Source organism: Palaemon carinicauda, chromosome 6 (assembly GCF_036898095.1).
Source record: "Palaemon carinicauda isolate YSFRI2023 chromosome 6, ASM3689809v2, whole genome shotgun sequence".
Classification (NCBI taxonomy): domain Eukaryota; kingdom Metazoa; phylum Arthropoda; class Malacostraca; order Decapoda; family Palaemonidae; genus Palaemon; species Palaemon carinicauda.
This window is the reverse complement of record NC_090730.1, coordinates 16710955-16733429: the sequence shown is the minus strand read 5'-3', so window position 1 is coordinate 16733429 and position 22475 is coordinate 16710955. Positions and strand designations below refer to the sequence as shown.

General features: G+C 45.7%; 1 protein-coding gene across 1 annotated transcript in view; it reads right to left on the bottom strand.

Annotated features, from left to right (window-relative positions):
• LOC137642885 (zinc finger protein 624-like) overlaps positions 1-22475 on the bottom strand; it is a 142524-nt gene that overhangs the window by 16210 nt on the left and 103839 nt on the right. The window lies entirely within an intron of this gene.

Here is a 22475-nt window from a genome sequence, read left to right as displayed (position 1 = left end):
TGGTCACCTTAGTAAAAGACATATATGCCTTTATGAAGACTAGGAGAGCCTGTAGGGAGTTCGTGTTCGCTGCTGCAACAGTGAAACATGAACCCAGGAAGCTGATATCTTCCATTATTTGGGGTAAAGACTTCTTTCCATACGAGGTAGTCAAAGAGGTAATCGAGAAAGCCACCACGGAGAATAGGAACCTTCTCCAGAAGTGGGGCATCTCTTCAAAGAGGAAGTCTTCCCCAGATGTGGGTCCCCAACCTAAAGGGAAGCCGAAAAAGTCTAGACTTTTTCCTCGGTCTGTTCAACAACATCCCACAGTTTCTATGACCGCGCGGTGCCCCAGGCAGGCGGTCGAGGAGGTAAACCTTCTGATCAGTCGAAGCAAAGAGTCGCTTCTGGTAGGAGGGAGGCTCCAATAGGATCGTTGGACCTTCGATCCTTGGGCCCAGGGCCTAATCAAGATTGGACTAGGATGGAAACTAGACATGCTTCCACCATCATTTCCTCAACTCTTCCAACACTCCAACCCCGTATTAGAAGAGTATACCCTATAGCTCTAGAGCATACAGGTTATAAGGAAAGCAAAGCCCATCGAATTCCATGAAAGGCTGTTTTGTGTTCCCAAGAAGGACTCAAGAAAACTCAGAGTCATTCTGGACTTGTCGCCACTCAATAAGTTCAAAAGAAACAGCAAGTTCAGGATGTTAATCCTTCTACACATAAGGACCCTATTACAAAAAGGGGCATTCACAGTCTTGATAGACCTAACAGGTGCCTATTGGCAACTTCTAGTCAATCGCCCCCTCCCCTCCGACCTAGGATTCAAGTTACAGAAAATAAAGTATTTCCTAAGAGCCATACTTTTCGGACTTAACACAGTCCCAAATATCTTCACGAAACTGGCGGACACAGTTGTGCAATAACCATGCCTAGAAATTGTTCAGGTAACAAAGTACCTGGACGAATGGCTGGTGCGGGCAGCACCCGAAGCAGCTGGTCTGCAAGCATCCAAAGAAGTAACCCAGTTCCTGGAATGTCAGGGATGCAAAATCAACTTCAAGAAGTCTCGACTCTCTCCATCTCAAAGGTTTTAATGGCCGGAAAATCATTGGAGCCTGAGGTCACACTGTCTCTCCTTTCCCTTAGGGATGAAGGAGATCGCAGGGTCGGTCAAGAGACTACTGTAATCCATCAGGATTTCAAGACGCTAACAGGAAAGAGTACTGAACTCCCTCCAGTTCGCAGCAGTGACAGACCCAGTGCTAAGAGCACAGCTGAAAGATGTGTCAAGAGTCTGGAGAAGATACGCATCAAACGCTTGAAAAGATCTAAAATGACCGATATCGGTGTTACCTTGATCGCTTCTCAACACATGGTCGAAGGCCAAAAGCCTAATGAGGACCGTACCCTTGCAACTACCTCGACTATCGAAGATCATCAGCATGGATGCCTCGACGGATGAATGGGGAGTTCACTCCCATCACAGAAAAGCCCAAGGGACTTGGTCATATCAACTCAAGGCCCTTCTCATCTCCTTTTTGGAAGCCATGGCAGTCCTGTTGTTGTTGGGGAAACTCTCTCCACGCAGATCAGGCCTCCTCAGGCTGATATGGGACAGCAAAGTGATAGTGAAATGTCTGAACCAGCAAGGCTCGAGATCGTCCCATATAATCTAGGTGATGTTAACCATCCCTTACCTATCAGCAGTTCACATACAAAGGATCCGCAATGTGACAGCGGATGCTCTATTCAGGCTCAAGCCGATAGAGTTAGAATGGTCCACAGACGCAGACCCATTCTCTTCCAGATTGGAACAAGTCCCGGAACTGCAGATCGATCTCTTCGTGACGAGCGCCATCAAGAAACTACCTCGATATGTAGCCCCATACGAGGACCCTCCAGAGGAGATAACGGACGCCATGTCTCTAGTGTGAAACGGATGGACCCAGAAATTCCTGTTCCTTCCATCCAATCTCCTGCTGAAGGTCCTCAACAAGCTGAGATCCTTCCAGGGAAAGGCAGCTCTAGTGGCTCCCAAATAGTCCAAGAGCAACTGGTTCCCTCTAGTGAGGGAACTGAGGCTGAGGCTGGCCCTTGTACTGAACACAGCACTACCTCAGAGGGTTCAGAAGTTAATTGTCTTCGATTCATCACGGAGAGCCCAAAACCTTCATTTCATGATTTTCTCGCCCTAGCGGTTAAGAAAAGATTTGGGATCTCCTAGAAGAATAAGAGTCTAAGTCAACTAGAAGACAATATGAATCGTCTTGGAAAAAGTGGGTTGCTTTTGTTAAAGTAAAAGGACCGAAAGAAATTTCAATAAACTTCTGTCTGTCCTCCTTTATCCACCTTCATAATTAAGGTCTGGCAGCTAACACGATAACTATGTGTAAGTAAGCCTTGACTAGACCTCCTCTATATGCCTTTCATGTGGATCTGACGAATGAAATCTTTAATAAGATCCCGAAGGCATGCGCTAAGCTTAGGCCTGCAGCTCCTCCGAAGCCCATCTCATGGTCTTTAGACAAGGTCCTACATTATGCCTCATCTGTGAACAATGAAGATTGTTCTCTCAAGGATCTAACCCAGAAGGTTATTTTCCTGTTTGCTATAGCCTCAGGGGCTAGAGTTAGTGAAATAGTAGTCCTATCAAGAAATGAGGGCCACATTCAGTTCACAGAAGTGGGAGAACTGAATCTCTTTCCTGATCCAACCTTTCTCGCCAAAAACGAGCTACCCACTAAAAGAAGGGGTCCCTGGAGAATCTGCCCTCTGAAGGAAGATGTCTCTCTATGTCCAGTAGAGTGTCTAAAGGTCTATCTTCGTAGAACTTCAGACTTCAGGGGAGGACAGCTCTTCAGGGGAGGACAGCTCTTCAAAGGAGAAACCTCAGGATCAAACTTATCCCTAAAACAACTGAGGGGGAAGCTCACCTACTTCATTCGCAGAGCAGATCCTGACAGTACACCCGCAGGTCATGATCCGAGGAAAATTGCTTCATCACAAGTATATGGACTTTGAGCGTCTTCGCTCATATACTGGAAGGAAATCATCCAGTGTGTTCTACAAACAATACGCTAAGCAAGTCCATGAACTGAAGCATTATGTGGTGGCGGCAGGTAGTGTATTAAAACCTGTCGTTTAATGCTGCAATGAACAGTTAATTGATTGGGGACTATCATTTAGGGTGAAAAGGTGTAGACACTTCCAGTGGGATACCTTTTAAGTGAGTGTCACCATGGTGACACTAAGTCTGTTCAAAACCTCAGGTGTGGAATTATGCACATAACACTTGTGCCGTGTGTACGTAATACACAGTGTTGATAGTATACAACATTTACAGAATCTATATTGGAAAAATTTATCAAAATTTTTCAGTTTTAGAGTGGCACTCATCATTTCTTCCCTTTCAGGGAGGGAAAGATATTTTCTGAATACGTGGCACGTATAATTCCTTCAACAAGTTACGTTCGTTTCACTCGTTATTCCATTTAGTCATTTATTCAAAATAAATGTCTATTAGAATGTAATTGCGTCCTTTCTCGTCCTGCAATTTGCACATTATATATGCCAGAGTTCTCTTACTTATTTATTTAAGTAAACCGCATATCACTGTATGCTGACAAACAATGGATATAGTTGACACTAATATTGTTCCGACAATATATACAAACCGTGAGACCGTTTGTATATCTGGTGGATACTTATGTTTGTTCATCCAATATATGCTAACCTTGAGGCCCCTTTTCTACTGTCAGTATGACTCTTCCCTGTAGGGGGCAGGAAGCACTAACATTGGATATGATTAGTGGTAACAACGGACAACGGTAACGTCATTTGTCTCAATGGTCCAGATGACCATAGAAAAATTGTCCCAAGGTTAAGGCACCGATGAAAATCCACAGATACAGTACTTTCTAGTAATCCTCTGGTAAACTTCCATCAAGACGACATGGCCTGACCCCCAAAAACGGATTTTGAGCAAAGCAAAAAATCTATTTTTGGGTGAGATAGCCATGTTCTCCTGATGGACCCACCCTCCTTTTCTATAGAAAAGGCCTTTGCAGAATCCCTCCCGAAACTACTACACCTGTAGCACCATGCTCAATGCTACAAGGAATGACTGCCATCTTGATACTCAATAGTAGTATGGGAAATAGGGTAACCTTGATAACTCAAAAATTGCCACTCTTCCCCCTCGAGGCAAAAACGCTATTTGGGGTGAAGATCGCTATGTGTCATATCAAGATATACGTTCCCTAATTCATGCGATATCCTTAAGAGAATTTTAAGAATATTCGCACCAGGAGTTAGAATTCTGGAGACCTAAAGGTAAATTCTCTGGGAATATCACTGTAGTTCATATATCCCTTGGAAGCTACTATTAGGAACCTTCCATCAGGACGACATGGCTATCTCACCCAAAAATAGATTTTTCGCTTCGCTCAAAATCCGTTTAAAACCCTTGTCCAGAAATATGAGACTAAAACTTTCATGAATGGAATTCCTTGTAACCAACCTGGTTGGTTTAAAATCCTGGGATGTCATTCACTCAGTCCTTAATTTCTAATCCACATCCTACGATCTAAAATTCAGGTGATAGAGCTAGCATTTCTATCATTAGATAAGACAGTCATGGAGGAACATATATCGCTAAGGGATATAGTGCCTTCTACGTAAGTCTAAAATAAAGTGATACGTTTACATTACTATCCATATTCCCCCTCATCATGAGGATAGGGGAAAAAGCACTTCTATATTTATTTAAAAGAGAATAGTAACTAGCTATGGTAGCTCACCTTCATCAAGGTCCAGTCCTGCAACATATCAAGGATGAAAGGAAAAAAAAGGCCAGGCATTCTTGCTCTGATGTCACAACTGCTATATTAGAAAAGATGCTTCTTGTCTTGTGAGGAAACTTGCCTTGTGACCAAGAACCTGTGCTGCTTCCCTCCAGCTCATTTGCTGTCTGGGTTTGTGGTCTATTAATTGTCTCTTGAAGCCAGAAGATGGTATTTTTGTAGATCTTTTTGATTTTTCCAGAGCGTAAAGGTTCTTAAGTTGTGGTCTGAAGGGTAGAGTCCATTTCAGGTATCATCATGGTGCCCTCACAAGAAAAAAATTCATTGTTCGGATTGTAGATTCCTTTCCTAATTGTGAGGAGATGGAGAATATTCAAGCCTAGTTTTAATTATGGCTGGATTCTGAGTTTTCACAACAAACTCTGGAACATAGAAGAGTGAAACCTTCCTTAACCCCTCAGAATAACCAAGTAGATATGATGAGCAATGCAGATTTCCCACTCTTCATAGAAGCCAGGGCCAATAAGAAGATACTGTAATCTTGAGAGTTAAGACCTTGTCGAATCCCTGCCTTAAAGGTTTTTTTTATTAACCTCATAACTGGTCACATTCCAAGCTTGGGCTTTGAGCTCTCTCAGAGGGCACGACTGCTGAAAGGTATTCATGAGCATTGCTAATTCCCACGATAAGAACAGGTCTAAGCCCCTCAGTCTAAAGACTGAGCGATAGGCTTTCACCGCAGAGACTGAGAGGAGTTCTGCTCTAAGCTGAAACAAGGAAGTCTGCAATCAATTGAAGAGAGGATCCAAAAGAATTACCTCTTCTATGGCACTAATCACAGATGGACAATTTTGCCTGGTATACCGTTGTGGCAGAATTTAAAATTTATCCAGACATCTGCACTGTCATGTGAAAAGCCTTTCACTCAGAGGAAATGCTGGATAACCTCCACACATGAAGTGACAGAGATTTCACTACTAATGTCATCTTCAGATTTGGGGTAGACAGCATCTTTTTACCACCCTTCGGATCAAGCAAAACGGTGGAAAAGCATAATTTCTAGGCTGACCCACAGATGTTGAAATGCATCCTCTTATGCCGCTGCCTGATCAGGAATGGTGAGCAGTAGATTGGGAGCTTCTTCCTGAGTTATGTCACAGGGAGGGTGATCATTGGGGAACCTCACAAAGTCAAGAGGCTCCTCGCCACTCAAGGATGAAGGGACCACTCTGATCTGACTAATTGTTCCTCTCGACTTACTATGTAAGCAATCGCATTCCTTATGCTGGAAATGAATCTTGACGACAGGTCGACTATGTTATTCAGTCTCCACTCGTGAACCTGCATTGCTAATTCAAAAAGGTATTACGAAAGTACTGTAGCGCCTTCCTTGTTGATGTGTACCACTAACAGTAGCGTTGTCACCTGTTAATACTACCGAGTGGTCTATCAGGTCCTAATGAAATGACTCCAGCACTATTAAAGCTTGTTGTTTTCAGTTCCAGAACATAGATGTGCAAGGTTTTCTCCTCTTGTGATCAGCGGCCTGCGACGTATTGGTTCCCTAGATGGGAGCCCCAACCTTCATTTGACTCTCCAAACTAAGAAGTACAGTAGCTCTAGGGATGGACACTCCAAAGGTCTTTTTAAGAGATTTCCCTCCCTTAGCCACCAATCTGGATCAGACACCACAGAAGTTCCCGCTGATGTAGTCAGAGTCTTAGTGAGGGGAACATAAGAGCCAGTGAATGGGAAGCAGCATCCATAATCGAGGTTCTCCACTATCCAGTCATCTGCCGACCTTGCACACTGTCTTGCTAGGCATTACCCCATCCTTGGCAGTTGCAGGAGAGGACTGCCTTCCCTAACAGGTTCTCGCTCCCCTTCTGGACAGGCCAAAACAGGGACAAAAGGGTTGTGCTGAATTTGTAGCTCTTCTAGCAGATGAAGCTGTTAATGTAGATGGTATGAGCTGTCGGGGTCCGCATAAGGGCTGACTTCAAAGGAGTTTTAGCCTTACTCTTTGGAATTGATCCTACTGTTCTAGATTTCTTAAATATGATATTTTAATTATAAAATAAATTTTTGAATATACTTACCCGGTGAATATATAATAGCTGCAACTCTGCGGCTCGACAGACAACATACTTAAAAAACTCGCGAGCGATCGCTATCCAGGTTGCGGGTGTGCCCACCAGCGCCAACTGTCGGCCAGATACCACTCTCGAATGTAAACAAAACCTTCAATTCTTCTCGTCCCGCTGCGTCTCTATTGGGGAAGAAGGGAGGGTCGTTTAATTTATATATTCACCGGGTAAGTATATTCAAAAATTTATTTTATAATTAAAATATCATTTTTAAATATTTAACTTAGCCGGTGAATATATAATAGCTGATTCACACCCAAGGAGGTGGGTAGAGACCAGAGTTAAATATGTTTACAGCGTATAAGCTAAGAGTTTTTTCATTTTGACAGTTATCAATATAACAAAACCAAAATAAATAGGTACCTGGTAAGGAAGTCGACTTAGACGATTACTCTGCCTTGTAAGTCTGTTTTCCTCACGGAGCCCAGCGATCCTCTTAGGATGCTGACAGACTCCCAGGAGCTGAAGTATCAAGGGCTGCAACCCATACAACAGGACCTCATCAAACCCCTAATCTGGGCGCTCTCAAGAAATGACTTTGATCACCCGCCAAATCAACCAGGATGCGAAAGGCTTCTTAGCCTTCCGAACAACCCATAAAAACAACATTAAAACATTTCAAGAGACAGATCAAAAGGATATGGAATTAGGGAATTGTAGTGGTTGAGCCCTCACCCACTACTGCACTCGCTGCTACGAATGGACCCAGTGTGTAGCAGTTCTCGTAAAGAGTCTGGACATCTTTCAAGTAAAATGACGCGAACACTGACTTGCTTCTCCAAAAGGTCGCGTCCATGATACTTTGCAGAGATCTATTTTGCTTAAAGGCCATGGAAGTTGCTACAGCTCTAACCTCGTGTGTCTTAACCTTAAGCAAAGATCGGTCTTCCTCACTCAAGTGTGAATGAGCTTCTCGTATTAACAATGCTTTGTCATAACAAAGCATTCTTTGACATAGGCAAGGATGGCTTCTTAACCGAACACCATAACGCTTCAGATTTACCTCGTAAAGGTTTAGTACGAGCTAAATAGAACTTAAGAGCTCTAACAGGGCATAATACTCTCTCTAGTTCATTGCCTACAATCTCCGATAAGCTAGGAATATCGAAAGATTTAGGCCAAGGACGAGAAGGCAGCTCATTCTAGGCTAGGAAACCAAGCTGCAGAGAACAAGTGGCTTTTTCTGACGAAAAACCGATGTTCTTGCTGAAGGCATGAAGCTCACTGACTCTTTTAGCCGAGGCCAAGCATACCAGGAAAAGTCTTAAGAGTGAGATCTTTCAGGGAGGCTGAATGTAAAGGCTCAAACCTGTCTGACATGAGGAATCTTAGGACCACGTCTAAATTCCACCCAGGCGTAGCCAAACGACGTTCCTTAGAGGTCTCAAAAGACTTAAGGAGGTCTTGCAGATCTTTATTGTTGGAAAGATCTAAGCCTCTATGCCGGAAGACCGAGGCCAACATGCTTCTGTAGCCCTTGATCGTGGGAGCTGAAAGGGAGCGAACTTTTCTCAGGTATAAGAGAAAATCAGCGATTTGGGCTACAGAGGTACTGGACGAGGATACGGACACTGACTTGCACCAGTCTCGGAAGACTTCCCACTTCGATTGGTAAACTCTAATGGTAGAAGCTCTCCTCGCTCTTGCAATCGCACTGGCTGCCTCCTTCGAAAAGCCTCTAGCTCTCGAGAGTCTTTCGATAGTCTGAAGGCAGTCAGACGAAGAGCGTGGAGGCTTTGGTGTACCTTCTTTACGTGCGGCTGACGTAAAAGGTCTACTCTTAGAGGAAGACTTCTGGGAAAGTCTACCAGCCATCGAAGTACCTCGGTGAACCATTCTCTCGCGGGCCAGAGGGGAGCAACTAACGTCAACCTTGTCCCTTCGTGAGAGGCGAATTTCTGCAGTACCTTGTTGACAATCTTGAATGGTGGGAATGCGTAAAGATCTAGGTGTGACCAATCTAGGAGAAAGGCATCTATATGTATTGCTGCTGGGTCTGGGACTGGAGAGCAATAGATTGGAAGCCTCTTGGTCAACGAGGTTGCAAAGAGATCTATGGTGGGTTGACCCCAAGTCGCCCAAAGTCTCTTGCACACATCCTTGTGGAGGGTCCATTCGGTTGGAATTACTTGACCTTTCCGACTGAGACAATCTGCTAGAACGTTCAAGTCGCCCTGGATGAACCTCGTTACTAGGGAGATGCCTCGATCTCTTGACCAGATGAGCAGGTCCCTTGCGATCTCGTACAGAGTCAGTGAGTGGGTACCTCCCTGTTTGGAAATGTACGCCAAGGCCGTGGTGTTGTCCGAGTTGACCTCCACCACCTTGCCTCGAAGGAGACTCTCGAAGCTTATCAAGGCCAGGTGAACTGCCAAAAGCTCCTTGCTGTTGATATGCATGCTCTTCTGACTCGAGTTCCACAGACCTGAGCATTCCCGACCGTCCAGCGTCGCGCCCCAGCCCAAGTCCGATGCGTCTGAGAAGAGAACGTGGTTGGGTTTCTGAACAGCTAGGGGGAGACCCTCTCGTAGACTGATATTGTCTTTCCACCAAGTCAGACAAGTCTTTATCTTTTCGGAAATCGGGATCGAGACCGCCTCTAGCGTCTTGTCCTTTTTCCAGTGAAAAGCTAGATGGAATTGTAGAGGTCGGAGGTGTAGCCTTCCTAGCGAGACAAATTGCTCCAGGGATGATAGCGTTCCTACCAGACTCATCCAATTCCTGACTGAGCAACGTTCTTTCTTCAACATCTTTTGGATGACGAGCAGGGCTTGATCTATTCTGGGGGCCGACGGAAAAGCCCGAAAAACTGGACTGTGAATCTCCATCCCTAAATACAGAATAGTTTGGGATGGGATCAGTTGGGACTTTTCCAAGTTGACTAGGAGTCCCAATTCCTTGGTCAGATCTAGAGTCCAATTGAGATCCTTCAGACAGCGATGACTGGAAGAGGCTCTGAGAAGCCAGTCGTCCAAATAAAGGGACGCTCGTATGTCCGATAAATGGAGGAATTTTGCCACATTCCTCATAAGCCTCGTAAACACGAGAGGAGCCGTGCTTAGGCCAAAGCACAGGGCCCGAAACTGGTACACCACATCGTCGAAGACGAATCTCAGAAAAGGTTGGGAATCTGAGTGAATGGGGATGTGGAAGTAAGCGTCCCTTAGGTCGAGAGAGACCATCCAGTCTCCCTTTCTGACCGCTGCTAAGACTGACTTTGTGGTCTCCATGGTGAACTTCGTCTTTGTGACAAAGACATTCAGAGCACTGACGTCTAGCACCGGTCTCCAACCTCCTGTCTTCTTTGATACTAGGAAGAGACGGTTGTAAAACCCCGGTGATTGAAGGTCCGAGACTTTGACCACCGCTCCCTTCTCTAGTAAAAGAGACACTTCCAGCTTCAGGGCTTGTCTCTTTGCTTCCTCTCGGTACCTGGGAGAGAGATCGATGGGGGACGTCGCTAGAGGAGGTCTTCGTACAAAAGGGATTTTGTACCCTTCTCTGAGCAACCTCACAGATTGTTGATCTGCGCCTCTCTTCTCCCAAGCTTGCCAGAAGTTCTTGAGTCTGGCACCTACTGCTGTCTGAAGTTGCGGGCAGTCAGACTCTGCCCCGCGAGGACTTGGATCCTTTCCTCTTTCCTCTCTTCCCTTCGGCACGAGCACCTCCCCTGCTGGGGGCTCTGCCACGAAAGGGCGGAATAAACCTGGACGCTGGAGTGTCTATCCTAGGTCTAGCAGACAATGCAGGCAAAGGGGGAACTTTGCGAGCCGAGGACGCAACCAAATCGTGGGTGTCCTTCTGCACTAAAGACAAGGCTATTTCCTTAACTAAGAGTTCAGGAAACAAGAACTTAGACAAAGGCGCAAAGAGTAGCTCAGATCTTTGACAGGGCGTCACTCCTGCTGATAGAAAACAGCACAGAGACTCTCGTTTCTTTAGGACTCCTGACGTGAATGAGGCGGCAAGCTCGTTGGATCCATCTCGGACGGCCTTGTCCATGCAGGACATAATGAGTAAGGAGACATCCCTATCGGCTGATGAGATTTTCTTACTCAGGGCTCCCAAACACCAGTCCAGGAAGTTAAAAACTTCAAAAGCCCTAAAGATGCCTTTAAGTAGATGGTCTAGGTCTGAGGATGACCAACTAATCTTCGAGCGTCTCATGGCAAGGCGGCGGGGAGAGTCTACAAGACTTGAGAAGTCGCCCTGGGCAGAGGCAGGAACTCCTAAGCCGAGAACTTCTCCCGTGGCATACCAGACGCTCAATCTAGACGAGAGTTTAGATGGGGGGAAGGCAAAGGCCGTCTTCCCTAAACTCCTCTTGGTTTCCAACCAATCGCCTAACAGCCGTAAAGCTCTCTTGGATGAGCGAGAGAGAACGAGTTTTGTAAAGGCTGGCATGGCAGCAGGAACGCCTAAAACAAACTCAGACGGCGGCGAACGAGGAGCCACAGAGATAAAGTGTTCAGGGAAGAACTCTTTAAAAACAAGCATGACTTTTTTAAAGTCCATAGATGGTGGAACTGCTCTAGGCTCATCTAAATCTGAAGGCTGATCCTCAGGCTGGGGTTCCGCAACGTCCTCATCTGAAAGTTCCTCATCTGATAACTGATGAGAAAACGTCAAAGGGGTAGGCAACGTTTGACCCGCAGCGTCCGGCCGCACTGGTGCATAAGTGACGGAGCAGGACGCAGCGTCCTGAAACTGCTGAACAGTCTGGGAACTGTCAACAACAACAGGTGCGCGAGGACGCACAGCGTCCACCCGAGACTGTTTAGACCGTCTGGGTTGTGCAGTCAACACCACACTGGGTTGCGGAGGTTGACGCGACCGCGTCAAAACAAGTCAACTTTGATGGTTGGTAAACGTCCTGAACGTCACCAGTCGCATAAGTAAGTTGCCTAACGTCAACGTGCGGCTGGAAATCCACACGGGACCGCATCGGGGGAGGTAAAACCCCAACTGGTTGACGCGAGAAAGCTACATCAGCGTCAAAAGGACGCACAACAGAACGCTTGGATGGCTGACGGCCAGTATCTCCATGAGAAAAACGGCTAGGTTCAACGGAAACCTTCTCTGCGTTGTAGTCTTCCATAAGGGACGCAAGCTTAGACTGCATGTCCTGTAGTATAATCCATTTAGGGTCTACGGAAACGGGTGCGGTAACAGACGGGGTTAGCGACTGAGACGGCACAACTTTGCCTTTCTTAGGCGGCGAGCAGTCATCAGATGACGGCAACGGGTCCGAACTGTCCCAGTGACTACATCCGGGACGTTGGACTTGTCCTGAAGGGACCGACTTGCGTTTCAAAGGTCTAGAGACCTTGCTCCATGGTTTCTTACGTGAAACGCCTTTGGACGACGAGGTAAAAATGGGCTCTCTCGTCTTATGGTAGGGGCGATCTTGACGAGATACGCCTGATACCAAAGAGGGAACGTCTGTTCGCTGATCAAGGCCTCTCGAACCCATAAGTCGTACGACATTGCTTCTCCCCTGGGCTTGGGAGCTTGCAAGAGGTCCCGGACTAGGTGAACGACAGGCACGAACAGACGAACCCTCGGTCGCAACACTGTTCACAACACTTTGCGTAACACTAAGCACTTTCCCACTTTCCGCCGTGGCACTTTGGCACTTGAGTTCCTTCACGTCAGCCATGAGTTGATTACGGTCGCTTGCTAAAGCCTCAACTCTCTCCCCCAAGGCATGAATAGCACGCAACATGTCTTGCATAGACGGCTCCTGAGTGCTAGGAGGGGGGTTAGGAACAACCACTACAGGGGAAGGATTAGGTTCAGGGGCATGTGGAGAGAAAAAATCTACGGACCTAGATGAACTTCTCCTTACCCTATCTCTCTCTAGTCTGCGTGTATATTTATCAAATTCGATCCAATCGAATTCCGAAAGGCCCACGCATTCCTCACACTGATCTCCCAATTGACAGGTTTTACCCCGACAATTGGAACAAAAAGTATGAGGGTCGAGAGAAGCCCTTGGAAGACGCCTATTACAGTCCCTAGCATTACACTTTCGAAACTTAGGAACTTGAGAAGGGTCAGCCATTTTGAATTAGTCAAAGAAAATTCCAAAAACGATCTAAGTCATCAACAAATAATCCGATTCAAAAAAGAGTTCAAGAGTTAATTTTGAAGAAAACACCTGTACTGCGAAAGCTCAAACCAAATTAAAGTACTTCACCAAATATGATGGGAAAACTCCAGGTTCTACAGCGAGTAAAAGTACGTCTTGTCGTCAACGTCGACAGAGAAGAATTGAAGGTTTTGTTTACATTCGAGAGTGGTATCTGGCCGACAGTTGGCGCTGGTGGGCACACCCGCAACCTGGATAGCGATCGCTCGCGAGTTTTTTAAGTATGTTGTCTGTCGAGCCGCAGAGTTGCAGCTATTATATATTCACCGGCTAAGTTAAATATTTAAAATTGACAGCATGGTGAAAAAGTGAGTCTTGGCTGGATTTCTTCCACTTCCTCGGGTGGAAAAAGACCCAAGCTCTTTCTAATCGGGACATTTCTCATATCCGGAGACTCCAGTTCACTAATTTGTCTGGTGAATTTGGAAGCTACAGAATCCCTCTTTTTATGGACCTAGTTAGTCCACTGATTAGCTGACTGGGCTAGAAAGGCGACAGCCGTTGCCCCAGACAGAACTAGGTCTGGGAATTGCTATGACACCTAGAGACTAGCCATTGCTATACCCTTCATATTCACAGACTCTGATGCTGAATAGATTGTCGATTGCATCCCCATTTTCTCTATTAGTATATAATGTATCTGTTGTTAGGTTGTGAATGCTATGTCTTTTGGCAGAGGAGGTCTAGATTCCTCAAGGACATAAAATTGTCTCTACTTCGAGTCCTGGGGTTGATGATCCTTGTCGAACAGCTCGTATGAAGTGGCTTCCTCTAGCAAGACTTGTGCATCCACACTGTCTATTGCCTTTCTGGCCAACTCTGAAAAGTGAAGCTTCAAAGTAGGTTTAGAACCCTTTGGGGTGCTGAAAAGTTCTCATTAGACGTTTCCTTGGTTTCCTTCCCTTTTTTGGTCATCTGGTTGGTTCCTCAGGCTATTAACCTGATAATGATGGTCAACTTCTTTAAACTGGGCAAGTGAGTTCTATACGAGTTCAACCGAGGTGTTCTAGGAGTTTCCTTTCCTATTGCATTCCTTATCCTGAAGTTTATGTTAAGAACATTCTCTGGTCTCTTGATGAATTCTAGGCTATTTCCTCTCAGGTGACCAAATCCTCCAGTAGGAGGGGAACAAAGAGTTTCCTTGATAGCTGGCCAGCCATATGCACAAGCATGCCTAGATAATTGTGCCAGAACTGGTGACTCCATAGGTGAAAACATTCTACTACGGAAGCACATGTGTGCAGATGTATGCATGCAAATGGAAGACTGTATGCTATCCAGAGAGAGCGTATACTCATAAATATGTTATTTTCATTAGTAAAATAAATTTTTGAATATACTTACCCGATAATCATGTAGCTGTCAACTCTGTTGCCCGACAGAATTCTACGGAAGGGATACGCCAGCGATCGCTATACAAGAGGGGGTGTACTCACAAGTGCCACCTGTGGCCAGGTACTGCAGTACTTCTTGTTGACACCACTTCAATTTTTCCTCGGTCCACTGGTTCTATGGGGAGGAAGGGTGGGTCAATTAAATCATGATTATCGGGTAAGTATATTCAAAAATTTATTTTACTAATGAAAATAACATTTTTCAATATTAAACTTACCCGATAATCATGTAGCTGATTCACACCCAGGGAGGTGGGTGAAAACCAGTGTACATGTATATCAAGAAGCTAAGTATCCCGTATTTCATATTATCAGTTATTCAAAATAACAATGAAATTACAAGTACCTGGTAAGGAAGTCGACTTGAGCCATTACTCTGCCTTAAATAAGTTCGTCTTCCTTACTGAGCGCAGCGTTCCTCTTAGGAGGCTGAACAACTCTAAGGTGCTGAAGTATACAGGGCTGCAACCCATACTAAAGGACCTCATCACAACCTTTAACCTCGGCGCTTCTCAAGAAAGAATTGACCACCCGCCAAATCAACAAGGATGTGGAAGGCTTCTTAGCCGACCGTACAACCCATAAAAAGTATTCAAGAGAAAGGTTAAAAGGTTATGGGATTATGGGAATGTAGTGGCTGAGCCCTCGCCTACTACTGCATTCGTTGCTACGAATGGTCCCAGGGTGTAGCAGTACTCGTAAAGAGACTGGACATCTTTGAGATAGAATGATGCGAACACTGACTTGCTTCTCCAATAGGTTGCATCCATAACACTCTGCAGAGAATGGCTCTGTTTGAAGGCCACTGAAGTAGCCACAGCTCTCACTTCATGTGTCCTTACCTTCAGCAAAGCAAGGTCTTCTTCCTTCAGATGAGAATGTGCTTCTCTAATCAGAAGCCTGAATAGTAAGAAACTGAGTTCTTAGAACTTGGAAAAGAAGGCGTCTTGATAGCACACCATAAGGCTTCTGATTGTCCTCGTAAAGGTTAAGACCTTTTTAGATAGTACCTAAGAGCTCTAACTGGGCAAAGTACTCTCTCCAGTTCATTCCCCACCAAGTTGGACAGGCTTGGGATCTCGAACGACTTAGGCCAAGGACGTGAAGGAAGCTCGTTTAGCAAAAACCGAGCTGCAAGGAACATGTAGCCGTTTCAGATGTGAAAACAATGATCCTGCTGAAGGTGTGGATCTCACTTACTCTTTTAGCTGTAGTCAAGCACACGAGGAAAAGAGTTTTTAATGTGAGGTCCTAAAAAGAGGCTGATTGGAGAGGTTCAAATCTTGATGACATAAGGAACCTTAGGACCACGTCTAGATTCCAGCCTGGAGTGGACAACCGACGTTCCTTTGAGGTCTCAAAAGACCTAGGGAGGTCCTGTAGATCTTTGTTGGTGGAAAGATCCAAGCCTCTGTGGCGGAAAACCGCTGCCAACATACTTCTGTAACCCTTGATCGTAGGAGCTGAAAGGGATCTTACTTTCCTTAGATATAACAGGAAGTCAGCAATCTGGGTTACAGTGGTACTGGTTGAGGAAACTGCATTGGTCTTGTACCAGCTACGGAAGACTTCCCCTTGAGACTGATAGATTCTGAGAGTGGATGTTCTCCTTGCTTTGGCAATCGCTCTGGCTGCCTCCTTCGAAAAGCCCCTAGCTCTTGAGAGTCTTTCGAAAGTCTGAAGGCAGTCAGACGAAGAGCGTGGAGGTTTGGGTGTACCTTCTTTACGTGAGTTAGACGTAGAAGGTTCACTCCTAGAGGAAGAGTCCTGGGAATGCCGACCAGCCATTGCAGTACCTCTAAGAACCATTCTCTCGCGGGCCAGAGCGGAGCCAACCAACGTCAGCCGTGTCCCTTTGCGAGAGGAGAACTTCTGAAGTACCCTGTTGACAATCTTGAACGGCGGGAATGCATACAGGTCGAGATGGAACCAATCCAGCAGAAAAGCATCCACGTGAACTGCTGCTGGGTCTGGAATCGGAGAACAATACAACAGGAGTCTCTAGGTTATCGAGGTAGCGAACAGATCTATGGTTGGCTGACCCCACAGGGCCCAAAGTCTGCTGCAAACATTCTTGTGAAGGGTCCACTCTGTGGGGATGACCTGACCCTTCCGGCTGAGGTGATCTGCCATGACATTCATACCGCCCTGAATGAACCTCGTTACCAGCGTGAGCTTTCGATCTTTTGACCAGATGAGGAGGTCCCTTGCGATCTAGAACAACTTCACGAAAGAGTCCCTCCCTGCTTGAAGATGTAAGCCAGGGCTGTGGTGTTGTCAGAGTCCACCTCCACCACTTTGTTAAGCTGGAGGGACTTGAAGTTTATCAAGGCCAGAAGAACCGCCAACAACTCCTTTCAATTGATGTGAAGTGTTCTTTGTTCCTGATTCCATGTTCCCGAGCATTCCTGTCCGTCCAAAGTCGCACCCCAGCCCGTGTCTGATGCGTCCGAGAGGAGAAGGCGGTCGGGTTTCTGAACAGCCAAAGATAGACTTCCTTGAGAAGAAAGCTGTTCTTACACCACGCGAGAGAAGACCTCCTCTCTTCGGAAACAGGAACTGAGACCGTCTCTAGCGTCATGTCCTTTATCCAGTGAGCAGCTAGATGATACTGAAGGGGGGGAGGTGGAGTCTCCCTAACACGATGAACAGGGCCAGCGATGAAAGTGTCCCTGTTAGACTCATCCACTACCTGACTGAGCATCGGTTCCTTCTCAGCATGCTCTGGATGCATTCTAGGGCTTGGAAGATCCTTGGGGCCGACGGAAAAGCCCGAAAAGCTCGACTCTGAAGATCCATACCCAGGGAGACAATGGTCTGGGATGGGACGAGCTGAGACTCCTCAAAATTGACCAGGAGGCCCAGTTCCTTGGTCAGATCCAAAGTCCATCTGAGAATCTCCAGACAGCGACGACTTGTGGGAGCTCTTAAAAGCCAGTCGTCTGACGGAGCCGGACACAAGATCATGGTACTGCTGCACAGTCTGTGAACTGTCAACCATGGGGAAGCGAGGAAGTACAGTGACAACCCGAAGCTGTCTAGACTGTCTGGGTCGTACAGACAACTCCTTATCGGGTTGCTGAGATTGCCGCACTGCGTCACAACAAGTCACTTCTGCTGGTTGTTGAACGTCTTCCCAGTGACACACTGACTCCGTAAACAAAAAAATCCTCTAACAATGACTAAGCTTGGACTGCATGTCTTGCAACACAGCTCAAGGTCTATGGGAGCAGGTGTGGTAACAGACGGGGTTAGCGACTGAAGTGGAACCATTACCTTCCCTGGGAGCATGTTATGCTTAAATAAAAGTCCATAGGAGGCTACGCAGCTAAAGGCTCCTCTCCAAATGACAGAGTCCTCAAGGGAATATCAGAAGGAGGGAGAAAAGCACTTTCTCATCTACAGGGACCATATCCGAGAAAAGCTAAGTTCTCTCAGTGAGGGTTTCACTGGTGCAAAAGCAGCAGACTAGAAGGCAACGTTATGAAACTGCTTGACAGTCTAGAGAGTTGGCAACAACCAAAGATGTGTGACTGAGAAGCATGCGGTAAGGTATGCAGAGCATGTTGTATGCAGAGCATGCTGTATGCAGAGCATGCTGTATGCAGAGCATGCTGTATGTAGAGCATGCTGTAAGGTAAGCAGAGCGTGTTGCATGGCGTGTAACATTTCTCAGAAATTCCATGACCAGTGCTAGAGTGAGTAATATCGCATTACCATCCATTGAAAGTGCACGTGCCGAGGGAATTGATTAAGACTGTTTTGTTGATGAATTTGATAGCCGGCATGATAATCGTAGAATTAAGCTACACTAAATGTACTATAATCTACTTCACCTCAGGAAAGGGAAACTCGCCCTGTTGGCAACACTGCATACTTCATGCATGCTTGCATGGGGTTTAATATCAACATAATATTACCTTACATTCATAACTCATGATTCATTTGTTTAGAAGATATTTTTGCCATATTTTGCGATTTGTTAAAAATATATTGCAAGGAATACATATATATTTTTATATAAGTAATACAAATAACCTCCATTATCATAATGTTTGTGTAGGCATACATGTATATGATTACAAATGCAAGTTATGAAAGTAATGAGGTGTTATTATTGTCATTTGTTATTCCCAAGTTGAATGGGAAGAAGCTCAAGTTGAGGAAAAAATGGCAGATGCATGCGTTGAGGTGGCTGACTCATAGCATGAGGTTGCTGCCTCAAGAGTTGCGCTTGCTGTAAGGGATGCGGATGCGCAGTAGCAGGTTCCTGAGGAACGAGTTAAGGTTCCTGAGGTGTGAGCTGCGAGAGTTGAGGTAGCGGCTGCGCAGAACGCAGTTCTTGTCTCACGAGTTGAGGTTCCTGAGGTGCTAGCCTAAGGAGTTGAGACTCTTGCCTTGAGGAGGGTTTAGGTCGCTGCAGCGAGTGCTGAGGTGGCTGCCTCATTGATGGAAGAGGTTGTCGTACCTCAAGAGATTGTTGCCTCGCTGGTGGAACCGCAAGCGGAAGCGGAGGAAGAAAGGCATAAGACTCCTGCTCCCATTGCTGAGGTTGCCTTAAAGAAGGTTAAGGTTGCTGCACAACGCTGGTAACTGGCAACTCAGAACGCGGTAAGGTAGCCTGAGGAACCTCAACTTCGTACGCCTGGCAGACTGGACTGCGGAGAGGCGGAGCGTTCGCAGGAGGAGGTGTAACCTTCTCAGCCTGAAACTCACGCAATAAGACCGCAAGCTGCGACTGCATGGACTGCAGCAAAGTCGTCTTGGGATCAACAGACGATAAGGTCTGTTGAGGCAAAGCCTTAATAGAAGATGAGGTCTGTTTAGGCATCGCCTTACCTCTCTTAGGAGGTGTGCAGTCACCTGATGACTGAGGAGAGTCAGAGCTAACCCAATGACTGCATCCGGGTTGTTGAACTCTAACTTCGTACGTCTGGCATAGGTCTGGACTTTACGTTTAAGAGGTCTTGAGACCTGAGACCAGCGTTTTCTCCCCGAAATTTCTTCTGCAGACGAGCAAAATAAGGGCTCAATCGTCTGCGGGTGGGAGTGACGGTCTCTGTAAGACACGCCCGCAACCACCAAGGATACTTCTGTGCGCCGATCAAGGCCTGCCGAACCCTTTTGCCCTTCGACATTGCTTCTCCCCTGGGCTTGGGAGCTTGCAAGAGGTCCCGGACTGGGAGGACGACTGGCACGCACAGAAGTACCCTCACGCACAACACTGACACACTTTGCGCTAATCACTTATCACTTTTGATTTTCTGTTTGCACTTATTTCACTGAACTCGAAACTTTAAGTGGTTTGTACCTGAAACACGCAATTCTATCCTTTCTCAAAAGTTAGTAATTGCGAAAACAGAATTACAATGTAACAGAAAAATCTAATGAAAGATAAATAATTCAGTGGCTGGAAAGAGACTAAACACTAGATCAAATAAACTACGTTTAAAATCTCTCACCGCATAAAGCTTGAGAACAAGAAAAAACTCTAGAAACGTTTACCTTCTTCCCCTAAAGAGACTAGGGAGAAGAGCAAAAACGATAACAACGTTACTCGCTTGAACGAAACGTTTATCCTCCTCTTTCTCCCCCCGTCACTATCTCTCTCTCTCTCTCTCTCTCTTGACTTAGAACCTGAGAGAAGAGCCCAATCATATATATCGTTAAAACATATTATTGTTAAAGGAAAAAACTGAAATATTTCCCAAAATGAAAAGTTCCTTTATTAGAATTAAAACCATTAAGTTAAGAAAGAATGAACAAAACGCTAGACACGGTTACTCTTACTGCAACGTGACACCGTGAAAATTCTCTCTCTATCGTAACGATAGAGCGCAAGTTGAACGTTCTGAACGTCAACAACTGCAGAGACAAAACAAAACGTTAGTTCAACTTTGAAAACAGTACGAGACTATCAAAGAAATTCTTTCAAAAACATTAAAATAGCATAATATGTTAACAGGTAAAACCGAAATGACGGGCTCAATGTTAATTAACTTCGGTACCAAGAAAAGACCGCCTACTATTAGGAAAGGTCGAATATAAACAAATATAAAAATTAATTTTAATAAGTTTATAATAAAAGGAAGTTAATCGAAGAGGCCTATAAAAGGCGGAGAGATATAAAATAAATCTATAACTTTTGTTAAGCAAAATTAAGAAAGAGAGTCTATACTCTCTTAGACACCAACACTTCCGTCTAAGGGAAGGGTCGGCCATTTAAAGGTGAAAGAGAGTTCATACTCTCTTCGTCACCATAATTAATCAAATTAATTCCAAAAGTTAGCTAAGCTAATAATAAAACTTCCTGAATAGCGAAAGCTGAAATCTTAGAGCAATACTCCACCAAAAACCGTGAACAAGACTCCAAAATTATAAGCGTATCCATGAACGTCTTGCCGGAAGCACGACAGAGGAAAAATTGAAGTGGTGTCAACAAGAAGTACTGCAGTACCTGGCCACAGGTGGCGCTTGTGAGTACACCCCCTCTTGTATAGCGATCGCTGGCGTATCCCTTCCGTAGAATTCTGTCGGGCAACAGAGTTGACAGCTACATGATTATCGGGTAAGTTTAATATTGAAAAAGTAGATTTTTCATTAATAGAAGGACGTATGTCCTTATGTCCTAAGGTGTCCATGCTTGTACAGAACCCATGTCCACAGGTGAGGCTGCTTGCACAGGAGAACTTTCCACAAATGGGGAGTGTGTATGACGATTATAGCGTGCATGATTTGAAGAATGCTTGTGATCAAGAGAGTGAGCACGCACACGGCTAGACCAAAGCTTGCTACTTTCATGCGCTCGAATGCTAAGACATTCTAGAAGTGGAGGATACATGCACTGTATCGAAGGAGAGCGCACATGCAAGCAATCATGTGAAGTCCCAGAGAGAGGAGAATCATTTTTTACTGACAGTGTTTGTACACTCATGAGCACCCTCTAATTGGAAAATATACTCCAAACAGGAGAGCAAGCTCTCGTAATCCAATGAGCGTGAATTCACAGGAGCAGGCATGCATGAACAGATGAATAAGCGCTAACCCGGGGCTGCACGTCAACAGGAGAAGGTTTAAATTCAGAAGAAGGTACGCTATATGGAGAGCACGCAAACTGGTATGACATCAAGATCTGATGTGTGCTCTTAGCACTGGGTCTGTTACTGCTGCAAACTGGAGAGAGCCCAGTACTCTTTCCTGTTGGCGTCTTGAGATCCTGTCGGATTTCAGTAGTCTCTTGACAGAACCCACGATCTTTCTCCTTTTCCTTGGTGGAATGGAGAGGCGGTGTGACTTCAAGTTCCAATGGATTCCCAACCACTGAAACTCCTGAGCTGGAGAGAGGTGAGACTTCTTGAAGTTGATCTTGAATCCCAGATGTTCCAGAAACTGGATCACTTTCTTGGATGCTTGAAGACAAGCAGTCTTGGATGCTGCCCACACCAGCCAGTCGTCCAGGTACGTTGCTACCTGAACGCCTTCTAGGCGTAGTTGTTGCACGACTGCGTCCGCAAGTTTCGTGAAGATCCTTGGGGCTATGTTTAGTCCGAAGGGCATGGCTCTGAAGACATACTTTGTCTTCTGTAGCTTGAATCCTAGGTAGGAGGAGAGGGGGCGGCTGACTGGAAGGTGACAGTAAGCATTTGCCAGGTCTATTGAGACTGTGTAGGCCCCTTTTGGTAACAGGGTCCTGATGTGTTGAAGGGTTAACATCCTGAACTTGTTGTTCTCGATGAATTTGTTGAGTGGCGACAAGTCCAGAATGACTCTGAGTTTGTCCGAGTCCTTCTTGGGAACACAAAACAGCCTTCCCTGGAATTTGATGGACTTTTCTTTCCTTATAACCTTCTTGTTCAAGAGTTCTAAGGTATATTCTTCCAGTAAGGGGGTGGAGTGTTGGAAGAATTGAGGAAATGAAGGTGGAGATCTGCTCCATTTCCATCCTAGTCCATTTTTGTTTAGGCTTTGGGCCCAGGGATTGAAGGTC